Source organism: Ascaphus truei, chromosome 8 (assembly GCF_040206685.1).
Source record: "Ascaphus truei isolate aAscTru1 chromosome 8, aAscTru1.hap1, whole genome shotgun sequence".
Lineage (NCBI taxonomy): Eukaryota > Metazoa > Chordata > Amphibia > Anura > Ascaphidae > Ascaphus > Ascaphus truei.
In genome coordinates, this window is record NC_134490.1 from 86,489,348 (window position 1) to 86,513,283 (window position 23,936).

The window sequence follows — 23,936 nt, forward strand, 5'->3', positions numbered from 1 at the left end:
CCCAGTGCCCATGACATCTTGGCCTGGACCCTGAGCCGAATTCCTTGACAGTTGTTTCTCATGCAGCATTTGTTCAGCGTGGGTCATATAGGTCTGAGGTTGTAGAGTGAGGGGAAGGGGCCAATTGGCGGTGTTAAAGAGCAGGGGAGGTGGGACAGCACACGTTAGTGAGGAAGGGGAGTCTGGCAGGTAAATGGGCCTGGTCGGTCGACCCTGGTTGGCCAGTGAAGACCCCTTCTTTGGCAGAGTCTGCTCAGGGCCCCCGAAGGGGGGAGACAGCCGGTACTGCGTTCCCGGTGGGTTTAGTGGCCCCATTACCGCTAGTCATTGAGCTGCAGGACAAAGGCACAGGGAAATCCCTTCCTCTCTGCTGAGAACTGAGTGAGCAGAGCCTTAGTCAAGGGGCAGAGCGCCACGGAGGAGAGCAGTGCATGGCTGGGGCCTCAGTCAGGGGGTGGAGCCTCAGGGAGGAGAGCAGTGCATGGCTATGGCCTCAGTCAGTGGGCAGAGCCTCAGGCAGGAGAGCAGTGCATGGCTGGGGCCTCAGTCAGTGGGCGGAGCCTCAGGGAGGAGAGCAGTGCATGGCTGGGGCCTCAGTCAGTGGGCGGAGCCTCGGGGAGGAGAGCAGTGCATGGCGGGGGCCTCAGTCAGTGGGCGGAGCCTCAGGGAGGAGAGCAGTGCATGGCGGGGGCCTCAGTTAGTGGGCAAAGCCTCAGGGAGGAGAGCAGTGCATGGCTGGGGCCTCAGTTAGTGGGCAGAGCCTCAGGGAGGAGAGCAGTGCATGGCGGGGGCCTCAGTTAGTGGGCAGAGCCTCAGGGAGGAGAGCAGTGCATGGCTGGGGCCTCAGTTAGTGGGCAGAGCCTCAGGAAGGAGAGCATGGCTGGGGCATGCAGCTGAGAGGTGCAACAGAAGGAACAGATCAGGGGGAGAAACAGACATAAAAGGTGAGGAAGAGATCTAGAATGGAAGATTTAAAAAACAAACAAAAAGAAAATACAGGAGAAATGCATAAGAGGGAAAAGAAAGGTATGATGGGTTGTTACAGAATAAAAGGAAAGCGTGTGTGGGAAAAGAGAGATGGGGAAAGAAAGAGGCTTTGGGAGGGAGAAAAATAGACAGGAGGTGAAAGGAATAAGATAAATACATGAGGGTAGATGAAATAGAAATAATGATGTAATAGGTGTAATAAAATAAAGACATGCTGGGAGTGAAGGAGAGAGAAAGACATACTTGGGGAGAGGAAGAAATTTCAAGGGGAGAGAGGAGAGAAACACCTGCTGGGGGGAGGGAGAGAGACATACATACTGGAGGAGAGAAAGACATGATGTGGGGGGGAGAGAGGAGAGATAAACATGGTGTGGGGTGATGGGAGACATACTGGGGGTAGAGGGTACAGAAATGCCTGCTGGAGGAGGGAGAGGAGAGAGAAAGATATTAGGCTGAGTCCATAGAGACTGCAGCCGTACAGAGGCGCGCTGAGGCTGAGGGAAAGCGGGTGCTTTCCTTGGCCTTCGTTCACGCGCCGTCCGGGGGCGTGTCGGCGGGCGGGCCAGTGACGTCACGGAGCTGGTTTGCCCTCATTGGGCGAACCGCTCACGTGACCGGCCCTGCGCTCCCGTGAGCGCGAAAAACTAAAAATTGTATAAGAGCTACGCCTCCGCACGCCTGCGGAAGCGTGCGCGAGCCCCTGCTAAAGCCGCTCTCATTGCGGCTGCAGGAGCTCACTGGCAAGCATCTGCGCGCCTCAGCACGGGTCAGCGCCTAAGCGCTGACCCTGGACTCAGCCTTAAAGGGAGAGAAAGACGTGCTAGGGAAGGGAGAGGAAAGAGAGATATTAGGGGGAAGAGGTGGGAGAAAGACACGCCGGGAGAAAAGAGGGGAGCACGAAGGGGAAATTAATAGTTATAGGTCGGAGCCCCCCTAGGGTGAGGGGGGGGGAGAGAGAAAGACATTGGAGGAAAGAGATAAGTGGGAGGAAGAAATTGAGAAACACATTAGGGGAAGGAAAGAAGAAAAATAAATTGGGGGAGGAAAAGATGAAAGACGAGGTGGAAAGAAGATAAACACATGGGGAAAAGATGAAATTACATGAAGGGTGAAAGACGCTAGGGGGAATTGGAGACAGAGAAAGGCGTGAGGAGGAGGGGGGAATAAAGAGACATGACGGGGAAAAGTAAAAGGAACTATAACTGTAGGCGAATCAAGAATGGGGGCCCCGTTCTTCAAGTGTGTCCTGGGCCCAAATAATGATGTTGGCAGCCCCTGCACCTGCTCCTCCACCATCAGCGCCTACTGCACGTTACTACTGCAAGAAACTATCTATAGAGAATGTCCACATTCCTAAACCCCCCAGGGATGAGTTAGCTTGCTTTGCTTCTGAGAGCGACACCTCCTTCAAATCCCACAACAACGTCAGTTTCCTGCTAATGTTTAACATATTCAGTAATTGGGGGGTTAGATCGTGTGTTGTACTTTGGTGGAAATTTGCAGGATTACTCCGTAAAGGAAGTTGCACCACGTTGACTCTGCATCACACCTGCATCAATGTATCAACGTGCTTTGCCTCAGTATTGCTGCACTTGCATCAGTTAGCAATGTGAGGAGTGGTTTGGGGCAGCTAGGGGAGGAGTGGCTTGGAACAATGGTATAATGAGATGCATCAAAGATTGTTCAATATAATGGAGCAGAGCTGCAACTATGTATTCCACTAGGTCAGGGGTGACGTTAACTTCTTTGATCAGTGTAAGATGTAAGGCTGAGTTCTGGGTGCCAGAGACAGGAGGTGGAGGGCGCGCGTTCACGTGTGCGCGCGTCAGTCTGCTGGACGATGTCTGCACATCATCCCCAGCAGACCTTTCCAAGCTTTCAGGAGGCGGGGCGACAGACGGCAGCTTAGGGATCGGTGTTGCTGTGTTGAAATCATTCTCAAGAATGATTTCATTGGCTGCCGAGGTCCCAGTGACGCTGCTGCAGCTTCAAAAAACAACTTGGGTTGGGTTGTTTATTGAAACTGTAGCCAGCGTCAACTCCGTACTTCGGAGACAGGGCAGCTGCTACCCTGACAACTGCTATTCAGTTGAAACAATTTGTATCGAACATTCGCCCGCACGTAAGCACGCCCCCCCCCCCCTCCGAAGCCGGCACCCTGAACGAGGCCTAAGAAGCTCAAATAAGCTTTATACATATGAGTAGGAGGAAGGTAATGCAAATTCTTTATCCGTCAAATTCATATATATTTCTCATGTGGTAAACACCTTAAGACCTGCATTGTGTTGTATTCAGCAGAAGAGGGTAATATCTTTAGTAACTGATTTTATTTATTTTTAAACAAGGATTCTCACTTGAAATGTATGTGGTTGGAAACATTCTGTACACTATAGTTTAATTTAAGAAATATTAGCTGAAAGTAGCCGGCGTTGCTCGGGATTCTAAGAAACCAAAAAATACTGAGGTCCTGAAGTGTTCGATCGAGGGCCTCTAATGCGTGTTTGTAGGACATTGTACAAACAATGATCTCCGGTGTCAGATTCCCCATTAGGCTCGTTAAGCCCGGGCCTAGGCCCGCAAGATTTGGGGGAGCATTCATTTCAGTCTCGGGGGCCGCCTGCTTTAACAGGTCCTGTAACTCGGGAAGCAGGGGTCCCTGGAGACCCCCTGCTTCAATACTGTGTTATTAAAATAAAAGCAGCGCGATCACCTGTTAGAGTTGCGCAGGGAGAGTGACTGATGCTGATGCGGTCCGATAGGATTCACAAAGCGGGAGTCCCATTCAGAAGGAGGGACACCCACTGTGTTCATCCTGATGGGCCATTCCCCCCTGCCAAGCACTGTTCGCGGACGGTCAACTCTTGGCACGCTGTTCGCCAGCACATGTCCTGTAGAAGCTGATAGATACAAGTGGCTGCCTCTGTATGTCATTGCTGATGTAATTTGTGATGCGATCAGTGATGTCATTAGTGAATTGTAGTCAAACAGAGAACAACCAATTGTTAACACAAAAAGTGCTCACATATGACAGAGGTATATACTTCAATAAAATCGCAAATCCTACGCGTTTCGTTTCACACTTCTTCAAGGATATATCTTGCGCAGAGTATTTGCCATAAAAGCGGGACTTATAACTGGAGCCGAGGCAGTGCCAATTGTGTCTGCAGACGGACTGTCTTGACTCGAGTGAATATCGGGTCCCACCTGCTGTCTTGGAGAAGGAGTCTGCATGCACACGGCTCCAGTTGTTAACATGTGCCGAAATTCATGTATTGCCTGATAATATTATCTTGTACGTGCATTTATCACCACCTTCACCTTTTGTCAATATATTTTTATTGATTACACTATGAGTTGTGCGCTGTTTGTTCTTTTTTTCTCTTTGATGGTTGTGGGCAGAAAGGGGATAAAAATTTGGAAGGGGAACATTCCTATGTCCGGAGAGTAGGGGGAAAACAAAAATTGGGTTGTAGGGTAAGATGAGTGTGCCCAGCCCATCCCAGTTTTGCGGCCAGTCCCTACTTGGCTTGGCGTGGCATGCTGGTTTCCCTCCTCTACCACACACCCCGCCACTAACTCATCTCCAGCTCCTGAACGTACATCTGTTATAGCCCGATTGAAGGGCCAGTAGTTAACATTTAACCAACTTTTCAAACTTTTAACCATGAAAACATAGATCTTTATAAAAAATAACTCTCTGAGTCGTGTTTCTTCCATCCCCTCTCCCTCCAACTCAGTTATCCCCTTCACATATATTTAAAAGTGGAGGAGGGGGGAAACATACATATAACTTTATATTTTCTCAACAAACACTCAAACTGTTATAGTTGGAGCAGCATCTACTCTTGTCTCTTAATAAAGCTTAATGACCTTTGTGACTGTTTCCTGAGTCTCGGAGTGGGGTTTGACCCACATCAGTTCAACCACTTCAAACCCTTTGGGCCTAGGCCCACTCACCCCTCGCCCGGTCCATCAGTCAGATTTTTTCCCTGCTCCGTGCAGGCCTTTGCTCATCTTAATAATCAAAGGGGCTTCTCCCATCCACTGGGTGTTTCCATCACCCAGTCAATGGGTAGGTGACCTCGGGGAAAGAGCGGGTACAGACCTGCATTTCAAAATAGAGGACAGAGAGAGAAACAGAAGAGAAAACAACACTCCCAACATGGGCTACTCGGACAGTCATATTACGTAGACTCTCCAGCCAAAGATTCAGCTGTAGATGATTCTCTCCAAGGGTCATTGACCAATAAAAGATCTCCCCTGGATCCTCTCCGGTTCTCGGCCGGTCCCTTTTTTTTTCTCCTTGGTCAGCCGCCCCATCAGCTGATCTCTTTTCCTCAGGTCTGTTGTCCTGAGTTCGTCTTTTGGGTTCCAGGCCCAGCGCAGAGAGAAAGGGTGCTATTTCCACTGGGTAGCGGAGTGAAGCTTGCTTCCCTCCATTATTAGCTAGTAGGCAAAATGGAAAGGCTCATCAGCAGTGTATCCCTTTTTCCTGGAGTACCGCAGTCACTGGTCGTAGTCCTCTTCTTTTTTCAATGTTCTGTCTAGACAGATCTTGAAGAATCTGGATGGAGGCATTTTCAAAGTCAATGGAGCTTCTGTTTCTACACTCCTTTATTATCCTTTCTTTAGACGCATATTGATGTCGCCTCAGCACTACGTCCCTACTTCGCTTAGGGTCGTCAAATCTCGGGCCCAACGCTCGGTGGGCTCTGTCCATCAACAGTTCACTATCTTGTAGTTGGGGGTCAATTGATAGAAACAGTCTTTTAAGATAGGGCTACAGTGCCTCTGCGGTTACCATCTCTGGGATGTGACAAATTTGCAGGTTCTGCCTCCGCTCCCTATTCTCCAGGTCATCCATGCTGTCTCTCATGACTCTTACCTCCTCATCGAGCAGCAAGACAACCTAAATCTCCCTGAAAGACGTTTCCACAAGTACTGTACTGTATTCATGTAGCATATTTATTATTATTATTATAATTATTATTATTATATAGTGTGATGCACCTTACATTTAGTCATCTAAAACTACATAAACACTTAAGCATGTCCAAGATATCACATTTCGTATTTTCAAATGTGAAAATGTCAACATGCTCAGATGAACTAGAATACATTTGGTCAGTAGAGGGCGCAGTTGTACCTCTGATCTTTAAAGTTTCGTTTTCCAGAAGTGCTCATTACAGTATATAGCAGGGAATGGAATTCATGGAATGTTCTGCCTACTCCAGACATATACTATTTAAGGAAGCTTGGGACAACCAGCTGGTGATAAAACATGACATAGAAATTGAGTGTCAAAGAAAATAGACAGATGATGTGCTTGTGTATTTTTCTGCACATGTTCCTCCCACTTAAATTACAACGCACAAATGTTTAAAATAAACGAAGATACAAAGTAGGAGCACAGCCTTCACAAGTAATGTATCAAAACGAAATAAATATATTTATCAATCTGTGTGTGTATGTGTGTGTATATATATATATATATATATATATATATATATATATATATATGTAGAGGTATCAGTACCGTGTTAGCCGAGCTTCAATAATCAAAAAATAAATAGATGATACCGTTCTGTGGCTAACGAAATGCTTTTATTTGTGCGAGCTTTCGAGATACACTGATCTCTTCTTCCGGCAATGTTACAATGAATGAAGCAAGCAAGGGTTTTACTTAAAAACAGTGTCTCTTGGAATGTTATCTGTGCTGTTCCTTCCCCCGTGTGGATGTGTTTAACGGCTAGAGGTGTCAAAGGGTAACTGAAAGCAAGTGAAGAAAGAGTGTGTATGTGTATCAGTGTGAATAAAAATGAATGGAGAGCCCACAGTATAAACAGTGCTCTACACAAGGTAGAGCACTGTTTATACTGTGGGCTCTCCATTCATTTTTATTCACACTGATACACATACACACTCTTTCTTCACTTGCTTTCAGTTACCCTTTGACACCTCTAGCCATTAAACACATCCACACGGGGGAAGGAACAGCACAGATAACATTCCAAGAGACACTGTTTTTAAGTAAAACCCTTGCTTGCTTCATTCATTGTAACATCGCCGGAAGAAGAGATCAGTGTATCTCGAAAGCTCGCACAAATAAAAGCATTTCGTTAGCCACAGAACGGTATCATCTATTTATTTTTTGATTATATATATATATATATATATATATATATATATATATATATACACATGCAACAAGTGTGATACAGCTTTAATACACAGATTAATGTGATGCAGAAATGTAGCAATTTGCTTCCTAAGGCATTTGTGTTTATTAAACTTTTTTGATAGGTAACTTGTTATAACTGAATATTTTCTATTTAGCAAAACACAATGAGGTGAGATCAGACACACCCATATGAGGGAATGTATCAGTAGCACTATGTATAACTTGCAGTACCTTTATGGAGTATGCCGCTCGGGAACGGGAATTTTATGGAATACAAAAGCAAAAACCCTGCGCTCCTCCTAAATTGACTTGCAATTTACTAGTGAAATGCTACATTTATAATAAAGGAGTCATTTAGTTGCATCTTTTGATAAATGACTTAAGCCTGCTAACCCGTCAAGGTAAACTCTGTTTAAGCCGGTACAGTCCGTGCATTGGATACGCTCGATATATCAAATGAATGTAGCTGCAATGCATTCAATGCTCAATAGAAAGAGAAACAGCAATGTTAATGATTCTGACAGTCTCAGGACTGCCGTCGGGGGAGAGCCGGGAAATACGTCCTGGAGCTGGCGGCTCTGTAGCGGGCACGGCCGGCCAGTTGGGTGCCTAATTGGGGCCCCTGTGCACCGCGAGCCCGCGAGCTATAGTGCCCTTCCTAACACCCAGAGCTAGGTCACATTCAGCAAGAGCTGCCTTTCTCTCCCTGGTGCATAGTAACTGAGCATTGCAGCCGCTGTTAGGAGCTTCTCCAGCTGCTTCTTGCCGGCGCCGTGCCGATGAATACTGGCGCCTCTCCTTATACCTAGAGTCTAGGTGCAAAGTTCACCTTTCCTGTCTTGCCTTTAAATTCTTTATGGGCAAGCTACCCAGCTACCTGAACAAGCTCCTCACCCCTACCACATGCAGCACTTATCACCTGAGATCAGATTCCAAAAGACTGTTCATGGTCCCAAGGCTCAACAAAGTATCCGGACGTTCCTCCTCCTCTTACCGTGCACCCCAAAACTGGAACAACCTACCTGAGACTCTCACATCCACCACCAGCTTAAGTTCTTTCAAATCTAAGGCTGTCTCACATTTTAATCTGGTCTGTAACTGTTTCATACGCTTATAATATATATTATCTCTAACTGTGCACGCAATGTCTTGTATATAATGTATACCCTGCTCATTTATGTAACTGTATTTGTAACCATGTATTATTTGTCTTAACTCTGTGCCCAGGACATACCTGAAAACGAGAGGTAACTCTCAATGTATTACTTCCTGGTAATACATTTTATAAATAAATAAATGATACTGAGAGCTCGTGATGAGCACAGAAGAGGAGCGGGACAGTATTCAAGAGCAACTCTCATCCGTGGCAGCAACATCCCGCTCCCTCTGCACCGAGGAGAGAGGACCCAGGGAGAGAGGGCAGCGCCATACCACAGAGTTTCATACATCTAAGGATACTTTCTTTGTTGTAGATTGATTAATTGAACCTCGATAATGCCGATCAATGAGAGTTTTCATGTGATAGTGCCCTGATCGTCGGCACTGTCACCGTTTAAGGAATGACCACCATAGATCTTTAAATCTACATATGTTAAATCCCCCCCCCCCGTTTGTTGGGGGGGGGGGGGAGGGAGGTTATTATATGGGTTACAGCTATATGCTAAACCCCTGCCCCTCTGGATAAGGTTTGCCAATGGACAGGCAGAGTCTTAGCTCTGCCCCTTTTCTACCCAGAGACGGGGTGAGGGGGAGAGAACAGAAAGGAGAGGTGGAGGATTCCTCCCTCAGAGCTCTAGAGTAGAGATAGTGGAGAGGTCTCACTGTACACACAGTACAGCAATGTAAATAAATAGCACGGGGTAGGCAGGCCTTTCTTTTATTTTCTAGATAGGGAAGTTAGGTTTCCTAGAGCAGGGGTGCGCAAACTTCCTGCGCTGCGCCCCTCCGGCCTGCTCTCCCCCTCGGTCGCGCCCCCCCACTACCTCCAATGAAGCATCAAATGACGCTGCGGGTCATGTCACGTCACACGACCCACGACGTCATTTGATGTCACGTCTCTATGGTAACGTACGTCATTTGACGTTGCTATGGAGACACGTGGACGGAAGCCGGTAAGTAAATTTACAGAGGTCTCGCGCTGGGCCTCTATAAACGCCGTACCCCCCCAATAAAGTGCCCCCCCCACCCCAGTTTGTGCACCCCTGCCCTAGAGTATAGAGGAAGAGAAGTGCAGGCTCCCAAATGGGAGGCCTGCGTCCCCTATGTGGTGCCCAATATGCAGCCCTGGGACCATTCTAAGGCCGCGCTTATACTGCCGCCCGTCACCATTGCGAAAGTTGAATTTCAATTTTAAGCGACGTCGCTGGCTACAAGGCGAGTGACGTTAGAAAAGGGGGAGTGCAGAGGGACGGAGAAGCTCCTGATTGGCCGCAAGGGGAGATCGTCACTGAAACAATCAAATAACAGTGACTACCAGATTTTTGGTAGCACTGTCGCCCTGTCGCTTTGTCTCGTGCACTATAAGCGCTGACAATGGCGACAATGCATTTGTTTTGATGCGACGGTCGCGTCGCCGGCACTATAAGCGCAGCCTGACAGAGAGGAAAGAAGACACCTGGCTTATCCCTGTGATGAGCATCCCTAGGGGAATGAGATGCGCAAGTACAAATGGACAAGGATCTTAGTGTCCCCCATGCTGGAAGCATAATACAGAAGGTACTGCTGCGACACACTTTATTCGAGCAAATACCCAGTATGTACCTGGCAGATACCTGGAATGAGCCGCTCCTCACCTCTGACAAGCCCCGTTGCGTTTGCCTTCCCAGCCTGGGTTCATGCCTGGCTGACGGGCGGCTGATCTGTTAAATGATAATGATTAGGATTTAATAGGCTGCAATGCTTCGCGTGTCTACCAGATGGCATAAATTCATGAATTGTAATGCAGTTTATATATATATACTGTGCAGTATTGCAGCCAGCGGGAATAAAATGCTTCAATCCCTGCCTGGAAAATAACTCAATGCACTCGGGCAGAAAACAGTCACAAACCTCAATACACCCGGGTATACCCGAATTCGTGGGACTAGCCAAGCTCAAATAAAGTGTGTCGCCAGTGTAGAGTGCATAGTGCAAGCAGTCAATTATCCACAGACAGGATGCACAGGGTAGCCCAAGCCCTGAAAGAAGTGGTTATACAGTGCCGATACGAAAGCCATCATACATGTATTGTTCATGTAACCTGTTCAAAGGATGTGCCTCTTTGGGGATGCAATAATACACCTGGAGAAGAAGTTGTAACCTATGAATTATCAATAAAGCCTGTCCTGTTTATAGCTACAAAGTTCCATCTTTAACATCTGCATATATGCCCAGCCTGCGCGGATCAGCACCCCTGACAAAGGTAATGCGCCATGAGTGGCCAACAGCAAAGGCATGTATGTACTCTCCCTTATAGCCACTGGGCAGGGAGGGTTACACATGCAGTGGCGAGAAAAAGTTTGTGACCCCTTAGGATTTTCACATATTTCAAACCTAAAATATTATTAGATCTTAATCCAAGGCCTAATAGTAGATAAAGATATCCTGGTCAAACAAATGACACAAAACATGATACTTTTTCAACATTTATTTATTGACAAATGATTCAACATTCAATATCCACGTGTGAAAAAGTATGTGACCCTTTAGATTCAGTACCTGGTGGCGCCCCCTTGAGCAGCAATGACTTCAACAAAGCGTTTCCTGTAACTGCTGTGGGCTTCCTTGCATGGACAGCTCACTTCAGGTCCTGCCACAACATTTTGATGGGGTTTAGGTCTGGACTTTGACTAGGCCATCCTAAAACGCGGATTTTCTTCTTCTGGAGCAATTCTTTTGTAGATCTGCTTGTATGTGTAGGATCATTGTTTTGCTGTATGACCCACTTTCATTTCAGCTTCAGCTCACAGAAAGGTGTCCTGACATTCTCCTCTAGAATCTTCTGATACAATGCAGAATTCATGGTTGTGTCAATGATGGCAAGCTGTCCAGGTCCTGAGGCAGCAAAGCATCCCCAAACCATCACACTCCCACCACCATGCTTGACAGTTGGGATGAGGTTCTTCTGTTCGAACGCAGTGTTTGGTTTTCGCCAAACATAACATTTCTCATAGAGGCCAAAAAGTTCTACCTTTGATTCGTCTGTTCAGAGAACATTGTTCAAGAAGCCTTGTGGATAATCTATGCGCTCTTTGGTGATATTCAGATGTGCAGCAATGTTCTTTGTAGAGAGGCGTGGTTTCCTCCTGGCTATCCTTCCATGAACACCATTCTTGTTCAGTCTTTTCTGATAGTTGAGTCATAAACACTCACATTAGCCGAGGCGAGAGTGGCCTGCAGATCTTTGGATGTTACACTGGGGTTCTTTGTGACTTCCTGGGTGATTTGCCGATTTGTTCTTAGAAAGATTTGGTAAGACGACCCGGTCCTGGGTAGAGTGACTGTGGTCTGACAGTGGATTGTTGGAGCCTCAAATCCCTAGAAATGGTTTTATAAACCTTTCCAGACTGATGAGCATTAATAACTGCTTTTCTGAGGTCCTCCAAGATTTCTTTTGAAAGTATCATGACGTGTTTTCAATCACCTGTATGGTGAAGACCAAACTCACAAAGTTTCTGATCTTTATATAGGGTGGGGCCTTCCAATCTCACACCTGAAGATCTACCTAATTATTTAAACACCTGATTCTAATTATCCCCTTTAATTTAGTTGCTAAAACCAGGGTTTCACTTACTTTTGCACATACCATGACTCAATTACTGATTCTTTGTCTAATTCATACACCATTTTGTTTCAGAAGACATGGAATTGGTTACTATAAATCCTATTGGATATTTTAGAAAAGACTGGTTTTGATTCAAGAAGGTTACCATGGAAAAACTATGGCATTTCTGTAATTATCATTGGTTTTCACAAACCTTTTCTCCCCACTGTATATCTACGTTACATTACACATCAGGTAGATTTGTATATACCTCTTAAAATATGTCAAACCCAAACCAGGCCAAGCAATCCAGCGAGGTATCATCACCCACTGAGAGTGAAGCCATTTAGGGGAAATTCCCACATTACAGTGCTACATCTCCTCACTAGCACTTCCTGTTGACGTTGCCCATATGCCTTTGTTTTCTATGCGCCTTTTGATCCTTCTCACTATGGGGGTGCATGGATGTCAACGGTTGATAATGGATGTCACCGTGTACTGCTTAGCACCCTATCAATATCTCAAAGGGGAGGCAATTGGGAAACAAGCCATTCCTGTATGGAAAACAAATGAGGGTAACAGGTAGAAAAAGTGATATATCCTTTATGATATGTGTCATAATCAGTCACCACTCTGCAAATTAGGTGTAGAAAACATTGACACGTGTATTCAAAATGGCTCTTGCTACTTCATCTACTATCTACTTCACTGTAAATGACAAAATGATGTAGATTAATACATTGCCTCCTATGTGAATCACTTTTAGTTTACCAGAGCAGTTTGCCCCACAGAACTCCTCCCCCAACCCTATCTATAACATGCTTTTGAAGCAGGGAGTCTCTGGGGCTGAATTCCTTTCAGCTGCAGGGACTGCCTGGTACTTTATGGGGACGGTGCCGCCATTTCCTCCCTCCTCTGGGAAACAAAATGGAAGTTGAAATCTCTCTCGGCACCTGGTGTAATAGGATGTTGTGATGTCACCCGCCGCAGCCTCCCCTCGGCCCATGTGACATTTAAACAATGAGGAAGTACAAGCTGCACCATTCCTAGCCAGTATCTCAGAGACCAGGGGGGTGCACTTCATGTTCTTCAGCCTGCAATGCACATTTAGCTCTTTAGAGGGATTTCTCTAGGGCAGGGGTGGCAACTCCAGTCCTCAAGGGCCACCAACAGGTCAGGTTTGAAGGAGATCTCTGCTTCAGCAGAGGTGGCTCAGTCAGAATGAGTGAGCCACTGATTGAGCCACTTGTGCTGAAGCAGGGATATCTCTAATGCCTGGCCTGTTGGTGGCCCTTGAGGACTGCAGTTGGCCGCCCCTGCTCTAAAGCATGAAGTGGAAGTTGTACGTATATGGTGTTGCCATCCCAAACCAGAGAAATGTCCCGGCCTCCTATAGCTCCTGTCTGTGATCCGTAGGCCTCCGTTTTGATAATAAAGCTCTTCTTAGCTTTCCATGCATCGGAGGTTGACAAGAGGAGTACGCGCTGAAACAATGCAATAATAACTGAAGTGATGCTCTCATTAATGAAATGCCTCTTTACTATAAATTGTTCGGAAGCCTAAGAGGGAAATGTGCTAAATAGGTGCACAGTCTTATTAATTTACACGGACAAACCCTTTCATTTCAGAAGGTGCCTGTTAAGGTAAATCTAAATGAATGTATTTTCCGTTACTCGGCTCTGACGGAGTTAAAGCAATTACACAAGGAGCGTTCATGTGTTCCGGGGTAATCACCGCACAGAGACGGAATGAAATGTTTTTTATTAGTGATCAGTGTGAGATTGAATGGAAAATGAACTCATTAATAATATTAATGTTGAACTTTTGCCTAAACATGCCACTATTTTCTGCATGTAGAGCTGCAATTTATGTTCAGGACAACTATTTCCGTTCCGAATGGAAATGCTGCAGATTACACGGCTCAATCAATCCTTCAAAAATACAATAAAAAAGGACACAGCGTAATGAAGAACAAGAAGGCAAATAGAAATATTCCAAATAATAGACATTATTTGCATTGTTTCCTAGAAATAATTAAACATGCATCAATGGTACACGTAGCTAAATCACAGCTACTGTATATACTCCTGAATCTATATCATGCAAGTAAATATCTCTATCGTTTCCCAGCTTAGCCTAGGTCCCCAGCGGCCATGGCGGAGCGCGCCACGGCGTGCGTCGGTGTGTGCCGCGATGCGCGACCGCCTTGGCCAAAAGACAAGATTTTTTTACTTTTGGCGCGGCGGACGAGCGTTGGCCACGTCACGGTGGCGGTTCAGCCAATGAGGGTGAACCAGCCGTGTGATGTAATGGCTGCGCCCTACGCTCTCCTGCCCCTCCCGTCGGATCTCCTGCTCTGCTCTGAAAGCGCCGCCACAGAGCGCAGGTCTGAAACGGGTGCACGTGCCGCTAGGCACTCCGGCGCTTGTGCAGCCGGGACCACAGCGGCCGCAGCCTTATAAAGGAAAGCATTACCGTAAATTGCGTAAACAGCCTTTCTACACCGTATGTCAGCATCATGGTTTTAATATCCAATCCCCCTGGCAGCAAATGGGTGTAAGGTGCAACTTCACTTACTTGGTCAAAATATTTGGGGCAAACCATCTTTCATGTCATTGTTTCTTTGTGCTGTTCAGATGCCTAATTACACAGCTCCGATGGGTAGTATTTGTGGAGATGCACTGATGTGAATATACAGCTCAACCCCGTTACAACGCGAATCCGCTTATAACGCGATGTAAGCGTGGCTCCCAATTTTCGTATTTATGAATACTTTACAACACGATTATTGGTATCTTAAATACTTTATTGTACAGTGCATACAATTGTACATTATTTCTAACGCGATCCGCTTATAGCGCGATGTGATTCTTTGGACCCCAAGCACAGCGTTCGTTATAAGGGGGTTGAGCTGTACCTTTAGGATTTTTTAAAAACTGCTTTGTAACTCATTGCTCGGAATTGCAGATCCTCTAACGAGGCAGTTTGATATAAGCAATAATTATACATTATAAAACAATCAGTGAAAGACAAAGGAAATGTTTTATGGCTGGATGCTCTCACTGGTAAAATGAGGTGGGATTGCATAGTTAGCGTGACCTGTTAAAGCCTAGGCACTATGATTAACATTATTTTGTCATTTGGAGTCATTTTTGCTAGCCAGGCTGGTGTCCACTTATGCAATGTGTATCAAGTAGCCGAGAATGGAATAAATCCTCTCCCTGCATTAATATTGGTAATTAAGTTATGAATTTACCAAAGCCCTCACTTTTATCCCACCAGTCCTTATGATGACGGAGTTGCACTTTTCACGTTGACATTTTTTATTTAGGTTTCAGGAGGGAGGGGAGAAAAAAAGTTTAAATAAAAAGGATTAGGGTCGGGTTAAACGTAACAGAGAAATAATTAGGTTATAACTTGGATAGTATATAGTAAGATACAGTTTGTACAGGTATATTATTCAATTTGATTCATGCGTAGAGGTCCTATCAGATCATTTACTGCACAGGTTTGGGTGCATTGGCTTTCTGCTGAACACCTCCCATGTACTTGGATGAACTGATAAATCATTTTTTAGGGTCTTGTCTCCAGCAAGGGCCTGGTTGAGAGAGTTCGTAGATTCCTGTTGTGAGCGAGGGACGTTTCCTCTGAGAACCATGGATCCCATACCCCCTGGAATTGATTGATAGTATCATTGAGGAATGCAGTCATCTTTTAGCATATCATAGTTTGATTAATTCTATTTTTAATTGCCATCATTACTGGAACTGGTTGTTTCCAATTAAAAGCAACGCAGCATCTGGTTACGTAAAGAACGTGTGTCTAAGTTGCACTTTTAAGAAAGATGACATACAAATGTTAAAGTTTTTTTTAGTAGAGATGGGCAAATTATTCGCGAAGATTCGCATTTGCCGTGAATTTGCCCATTCGTTTCAGCCGCGGATATTCACGGGCCAGGCTCAAAATTGCACATTTGCTTTTGCTGTTTCTAATCACTGGACATTTGAAATTCAATTCAAATGCATATATATATATATATATATATATATATATATATATATGAAACACAAGAAACAACCTGCAACAGACCAAAGGTAAGAAATGCTATAACCAGTAAGGTGAAGTGTAAGATATAAACACTACTGGCGGTACTAGGGATGATGAATATGTGTGAACATGACAAAGAAAAAAGAATCCCAGATTAGCACTCTAGCATACAAAAGATATCAAAATTTATTAAACACATATAACAAAATATATAATAAAAAGGATCCACAGTGTCTATAACTTCATGTATTTTCAATTCATTAGTGTTCAGTAGCAATCAGTCCTTGGTACACTGTGGATCCTTTTTATTATATTTTTGTTATATGTATTTAATAAATTTTGATATCTTTTGTATGCTAGAGTGCTAATCTGGGATTCTTTTTTCTTTGTCATATTCACATACATATATGTGGTTGACAAATCACCAAAAAATCTACTCGCCACACAAAAAAATCTACTCGCCACCTAGTACCAAACGTGTGCTGCTTGGGCCAATATTTACTCGCCCGGTGGTTAAATCCACTCGCCCGGGGCGAGCAAATGTATAGGTTTGTCGAACACTGCATATATATATATATTCAAATTCAAAAATGTTATATTCTTTTTGGGAGGTGTACAAATGGGTGCAGTCTCAGTTCCAAACGATTGTGTTCTTGGGTTTGGCGAGGGGTGGGTTACTTACTGAGTGGCTGCAGTGCTGTACAGGCATACTCCGCTTTAAGGACACTCACTTTAAGTACACTCGCGAGTACGGACATATCGCCCAATAGGCAAACGGCCTTAAACTGTGTGTGTGTGTGTTTTTCATCACCTTTTCCAGGGAGGGCGAAGGGAAAATGACGGCGGTTTAAGGAGCATTTGCCTGAATTTAGTTACTGTCCAAACCGCCTAAGAAAATCCGTCTGCGGATCGAATTTTGGTCAATCTCTCGTGTTCAGTGAAAATTCACTCAATGAAAAAGCAAAGGTTTTGAGTCTGCAAATACATCTGTGCAGTACAGGAAAGTAACACACAATTTAAAAATACATGTTTTCCGAGACCAGATGGCAGGGACTCTTTTGGGATGGATGTGAATAAAATGTCTGTTATGTAAACAGCTACGTTGTCAGGAGTGCTAGTTAGAAACAATGGAGCTCTTCCATTTGACACTAAAACAGAACTTAAACTTAATGGGAAACACTTTTGGTTTGGCACATCGTTTTCTAATTACCCTCTGAATGAGTTCTCCACTTTGCTGTAAACAGGCAAGGTACCAATGTATATTACCATGTTAATGTTGTGCTGAAGAGTGCTGCGTGGTCTATTCCATGGTCACTCCTGAGAGACACATTCTTGCCTAGATTAGTTTTGAGAAATGCCGGCTTTTTGGTGCTTTCCGGTAGCAGCTGAGGTGGTAGCTAGCCTGCATTTGAATAGCAACATGCCACTGTACTGTACTGTACATACCAAGCCACGACAGGCTCAGCAAGTGCATATTATGCAACATTTCTATCTATAACCTGATGCTCACAGACATCAGATGTTTTTCTTGATGTAATAAAGTTGATTTGATATCTTTTTGATCCACTAGGACGGCCCTATGAGGGGAACCGAATACCCCTGGATTCATACATATCCAATACCAGTTTTATAGTATTATATAGGGATTCTTTTTGGCTGATCCTCTCTGATCAACCTTATACGTATATGTGCCTTGTCTTCCCCTAAACGCACCTTGTTGGTGATTGCATATACATTGACTTTGGTTGAGTGGCAGGTATTGTGTTGCATAATAACGTGATGCTACCAAGAATAATGACACTATGGAAGGTTATTCATTAAACTGCAATAGTGCCGATCGGTGCACTATTGCACAATAACACCGATTGAATTTGCCCTGTCCTGCTTTGTCAAAATAAAGCATTCTTTTGTGACTGAGGAAGCTGCATTATGAAGCAATAATGGTTATTATTACTATACACTGCAAACAGGGTTTCCTCTTCTCTGGGTTTGACCCGAAGACTCCGGGTTTTGGGCACTTACCTCCGGGCTACGGGTTTAGCTTGCCAATCCCCGGGTGGCGGTGGGGTGCGGCGGCGTGTCCGGCATCCTCCTGCAATTCCCCCTCCAACTGCAGTGAACATGGCTGCGCGGCATCAAATGACGCCACATTGCCATGACAACGGGACGCTACGTGACATCATGCCGCTACGCGGCGTCACGTTGCCGCTACTTACCATATTTCTTCTAAGGAGGAACAGCTTTTAGAAGCTCGGAAGTGGACAGAGATGTGTGTGATACAGCGCAGCAATTCCCCTGACCTGTTAATATAAAATATGTTCTAATAAAGGCGTCCCATTGTGAAGATCAGCAGCTACATGGACATAAGTGTACAGCAAAGAGAAAGCAGAATATGCTACAGCGCTTCACTTGTAGCAAGACTGACTGCTAATGATATCTGATGAGGAAGGTGGTGTAACTCCGCATATACTTTGCATATCTCATTAGAGTATCTCCCAGGTGTGTTCCCTTTTGATCACAGGTGTCTCTCCCTATGTTATTTGGAGGGAGATTTGAGGACTCCTCCAGACTATAGTATTTCAGGCCCCCCAACCCAAATCTCTCTCCCCCTCCTCTTCCCACCCCTCTCTACTCCCCCTTCTCTCTCCTCCCCCTCTCTCTCCCCCTCCTTCTCTCCCCCCTCTCTCTCCTCCCCTAACCTTGCTGCTAAAGCGGTTATCATTTTCAAGTCCAAAAAAGTAAACAATTACAAATATTCTTGTATTAAACACACAGAAAACAACATTACTAAACATTACTGCAACATTTAGAGGTAAGTTGTTTCGCTGGAAGTCTGTTTGTTAGGAAGTAAACGCATCTCATAGCCCATTTGAGAAAGGGCTCAGAAGGATGCCCCGTGTATGCAGACTGCACCTGCGCTGCTACTACGGCTGAGTAGTTTCCACGCCATAGTAACCCCCCCCCGCGCTGCATTGTTCAGTCTGCCATCATGGCTTCTGTTATGAATCGTAATGAAGCTACATTTCTCATATTGGGGGAAATGAAACTATGCCATACTTCTGTGTCTCAGATGAGTGTTTCTTTGATCTCTCTGGAGAAGAAAGATTTAATTGATGTGCTTCACATGCAATTCTAATTCCTTACACAGAAATGTCACCTCAAACGGCTGATTCTGCTAAGCGCTATATCCACAAAGCTCTATTAAATCAGGCTCATAGCGAAGATCTGTTCCCTGAGTTAACATGGTGTCCTCAAAGCTAATTATATGCAAAATCAACGTCCGAACTACATCTCATTAATATAGGCTTAATATCACCTTATTGTAGCATAACGCTGCAATATCTTCCCAGTAAGGTGATGTTACGCCCGTCTTGGTGTTACTCCCACCCAGACACTGAAATAGGGCTTTACTGAAGTGGAGAGAGAGAGGAGAGGAAAATATTGCCGGTAAATAATACAATGTTATTTAGATTATTCCTAATTGGGGTGTACAGCCACCGAGACATAAATATGTTATGATAACGACTCCTCTGCGTATAATTTGCATCTCACTAATTTCCGTTATACTGTAGTTAACGCTATGCCATTTACGTGAAATATTGGTTACAAATTAACAGTGTTGTCCCTTTGAAGATATACAGTTAGTATTAACGTGCTGTTAAAGCATTAGTCCCGCCCACCTTTTTTTGCCCCCCCTTTTCTTGCAGGAGGGTACTAGGAATACACTGGTGCTGAGCAGGCTATTTTCCGGCATTGAGCGACTCGTGGTTTCAGAGATACGTGGTTACATACCCAGTGTTAGATCTGTCATCAGGCCCCGGCCTAAGGCTTCGATTAGACCAGCGGCGGCCGTCCGCGTGCGCACTCCCTCAGGGCGATGCGCCGCCCGAAACCTGCACTGCGGGCAGGAGACATCGGGAGGTGACAGGGAGGCGTGGCCGTGACGTCACGTGAGTGGTTTGCCCTCATTGGCTGAACCGCTCACGTGATGCGGTCGTCGCTCCAGAAAATCAAATTCTTGGATCTGATTGCAATTTGCGCGCTTGGCCGCCTCGTTCGCCGCGCGGTCGTGCGCTCTTAGTGCGCCTCATGGGAAAACTTGTATTTGTTTTTGCAGTGCGCCGAGTCTTGCGTTCTGCAGTGTTAGGCCGCGTTTATAGGGACGGCGACGGGACCGATGATGTCACCCGTCGCCATTGGCGAAAGTTGCACTTAGGTTTGGAGCGACGTCGCTGGCGACAAATGATGTCACGAAGGGGGCGGGCAGAGTGGAATAGGCGCGCTGTGATTGGTGTACAGACTGTCACATGTGGCGACTGTCTCTCCCAAAATCAAATTTCAATGGCTTCAAATTTTTTTGCAGCTCCGTCGCCGTCGCACTTACTATAAGCGCATGCGACGGCGGCAATACATTTGTTTTCGGGCGACGTCACGTCACCGGCACTATAAGTGCAGCCTTATAGACGCGGCCTAACAAACTGATTGTTAAACCAGAAATAGCACATGGTGACCATTTCATGCTATATTTGCTAGTTATAGGCTTATACATAATAGCGGAAGGAATGCTGCTGTTATTACTAGCCAGAAAGGGATTAAGGCTACAGAAATTCACAGTACTAACGGCCATTTGCAAGGGACTCTACATACTGTATATTATGTTTTTAAAAAATAGAAAACCGCTGGTGGTTTGCAGAATGAAGTAAGTATTCGGGCTGCAGGGTAACATAAAGAGATACAGGTAACATAAAGTCCGTGTCTTCAAACAAAATATATTTTAGTAGTTTTAGTATTAGATTTTTGTATCTGATATTCAACTGTTATCAGAGTTCCACAAGCTACAAAATCGTGTTAACGCAGAAACGCCGCGTGCAATGCACCTTTATTTTATCTGTTCTAGGATTGAAGCAGGGGGGCCCGGTGCTGAACCCCAAAAATCTCAGCTCCTGGGACCCCCTGCTTCTAGAGATACACCGCAGCGGTGCCGTTACCTTCTCAGCTCCGGGACCCCCTGCTTCTAGAGATACACCGCAGCGGTGCCGTTACCTTCTCAGCTCCGGGGACCCCCTGCTTCTAGAGATACACCGCAGCGGTGCCGTTACCTTCTCAGCTCAGGGACCCCCTGCTTCTAGAGATACACCGCAGCGGTGCTGTTACCTTCTCAGCTCCGGGACCCCCTGCTTCTAGAGATACACCGCAGCGGTGCCGTTACCTTCTCAGCTCCGGGACCCCCTGCTTCTAGAGATACACCGCAGCGGTGCCGTTACCTTCTCAGCTCAGGGACCCCCTGCTTCTAGAGATACACCGCAGCGGTGCTGTTACCTTCTCAGCTCCGGGACCCCCTGCTTCTAGAGATACACCGCAGCGGTGCTGTTACCTTCTCAGCTCCGGGACCCCCTGCTTCTAGAGATACACCGCAGCGGTGCCGTTACCTTCTCAGCTCAGGGACCCCCTGCTTCTAGAGATACACCGCAGCGGTGCCGTTACCTTCTCAGCTCCGGGACCCCCTGCTTCTAGAGATACACCGCAGCGGTGCCGTTACCTTCTCAGCTCCGGGGACCCCCTGCTTCTAGAGATACACCGCAGCGGTGCCGTTACCTTCTCAGCGCTGGGACCCCCTGCTTCTAGAGATACACCGCAGCGGTGCCGTTACCTTCTCAGCTCGGGGACCCTCTGCTTCTAGAGATACACCGCAGCGGTGCCGTTACCTTCTCAGCTCCGGGACCCCCTGCTTCTAGAGATACACCGCAGCGGTGCCGTTACCTTCTCAGCTCCGGGACCCCCTGCTTCTAGAGATACACCGCAGCGGTGCCGTTACCTTCTCAGCTCCGGGGACCCCCTGCTTCTAGAGATACACCGCAGCGGTGCCGTTACCTTCTCAGCTCCGGGGACCCCCTGCTTCTAGAGATACACCACAGCGGTGCCGTTACCTTCTCAGCTCCGGGGACCCCCTGCTTCTAGAGATACACCGCAGCGGTGCCGTTACCTTCTCAGCTCGGGGACCCCCTGCTAGAGATACACCGCAGCGGTGCCGTTACCTTCTCACCCCCGGGGACCCCCTGCTTCTAGAGATACACCGCAGCGGTGCCGTTATCTTCTCAGCTCCGGGACCCCCTGCTTCTAGAGATACACCGCAGCGGTGCCGTTACCTTCTCAGCTCCGGGGACCCCCTGCTTCTAGAGATACACCGCAGCGGTGCCGTTACCTTCTCAGCTCGGGGACCCCCTGCTGCTAGAGATACACCGCAGCGGTGCCGTTACCTTCTCAGCGTTGGGACCCCCTGCTTCTAGAGATACACCGCAGCGGTGCCGTTACCTTCTCAGCTCCGGGGACCCCCTGCTTCTAGAGATACACCGCAGCGGTGCCGTTACCTTCTCAGCTCTGGGACCCCCCGCTTCTAGAGATACACCGCAGCGGTGCCGTTACCTTCCCAGCTCCGGGACCCCCTGCTTCTAGAGATACACCGCAGCGGTGCTGTTACCTTCTCAGCGCCGGGGACCCCCTGCTTCTAGAGATACACCGCAGCGGTGCCGTTACCTTCTCAGCTCCGGGGACCCCCTGCTTCTAGAGATACACCGCAGCGGTGCCGTTACCTTCTCAGCTCCGGGACCCCCTGCTTCTAGAGATACACCGCAGCGGTGCCGTTACCTTCTCAGCGCCGGGGACCCCCTGCTTCTAGAGATACACCGCAGCGGTGCCGTTACCTTCTCAGCTCCGGGACCCCCTGCTTCTAGAGATACACCGCAGCGGTGCTGTTACCTTCTCAGCTCCGGGACCCCCTGCTTCTAGAGATACACCGCAGCGGTGCCGTTACCTTCTCAGCTCCAGGGAGCCCCTGCTGCTAGAGATACACCGCAGCGGTGCCGTTACCTTTTCAGCGCCGGGGACCCCCTGCTTCTAGAGATACACCGCAGCGGTGCCGTTACCTTCTCAGCGCCGGGGACCCCCTGCTTCTAGAGATACACCGCTGCGGTGCCGTTATCTTCTCAGTGCCGGGGACCCCCTGCTGCTAGAGATACACCGCAGCGGTGCCGTTACCTTCTCAGCTCTGGGACCCCCTGCTTCTAGAGATACACCGCAGCGGTGCCGTTACCTTCTCAGCTCCGGGACCCCCTGCTTCTAGAGATACACCGCAGCGGTGCCGTTATCTTCTCAGCTCCGGGGACCCCCTGCTTCTAGAGATACACCGCAGCGGTGCCGTTATCTTCTCAGCGCCGGGGACCCCCTGCTTCTAGAGATACACCGCAGCGGTGCCGTTACCTTCTCAGCTCCGGGACCCCCTGCTTCTAGAGATACACCGCAGCGGTGCCGTTACCTTCTCAGCTCCGGGACCCCCTGCTTCTAGAGATACACCGCAGCGGTGCCGTTACCTTCTCAGCTCGGGGACCCCCTGTTTCTAGAGATACACCGCAGCGGTGCCGTTATCTTCTCAGCGCCGGGGACCCCCTGCTTCTAGAGATACACCGCAGCGGTGCCGTTATCTTCTCAGTGCCGGGGACCCCCTGCTTCTAGAGATACACCGCAGCGGTGCCGTTACCTTCTCAGCTCGGGGACCCCCTGCTTCTAGAGATACACAGCAGCGGTGCCGTTATCTTCCCAGCTCCGGGGACCCCCTGCTTCTAGAGATACACCGCAGCGGTGCCGTTACCTTCTCAGCTCCGGGGACCCCCTGCTTCTAGAGATACACCGCAGCTGTGCCGTTATCTTCTCAGCGCCGGGGACCCCCTGCTTCTAGAGATACACCGCAGCGGTGCCGTTATCTTCTCAGCTCTGGGAACCCCCTGCTTCTAGAGATACACCGCAGCGGTGCCATTACCTTCTCAGCTCCGGGGACCCCCTGCTTCTAGAGATACACCGCAGCGGTGCCGTTATCTTCTCAGCTCCGGGACCCCCCGCTTCTAGAGATACACCGCAGCGGTGCCGTTACCTTCTCAGCTCCGGGACCCCCTGCTTCTAGAGATACACCGCAGCGGTGTCGTTACC

General features: G+C 47.3%; 1 protein-coding gene across 2 annotated transcripts in view; it reads left to right on the plus strand.

Moving 5' to 3' along the window:
- PRKG1 (protein kinase cGMP-dependent 1) overlaps positions 1 to 23,936 on the plus strand; it is a 1,423,135-nt gene that overhangs the window by 125,521 nt on the left and 1,273,678 nt on the right. The gene's annotated exons all lie outside the window — the stretch shown is intronic.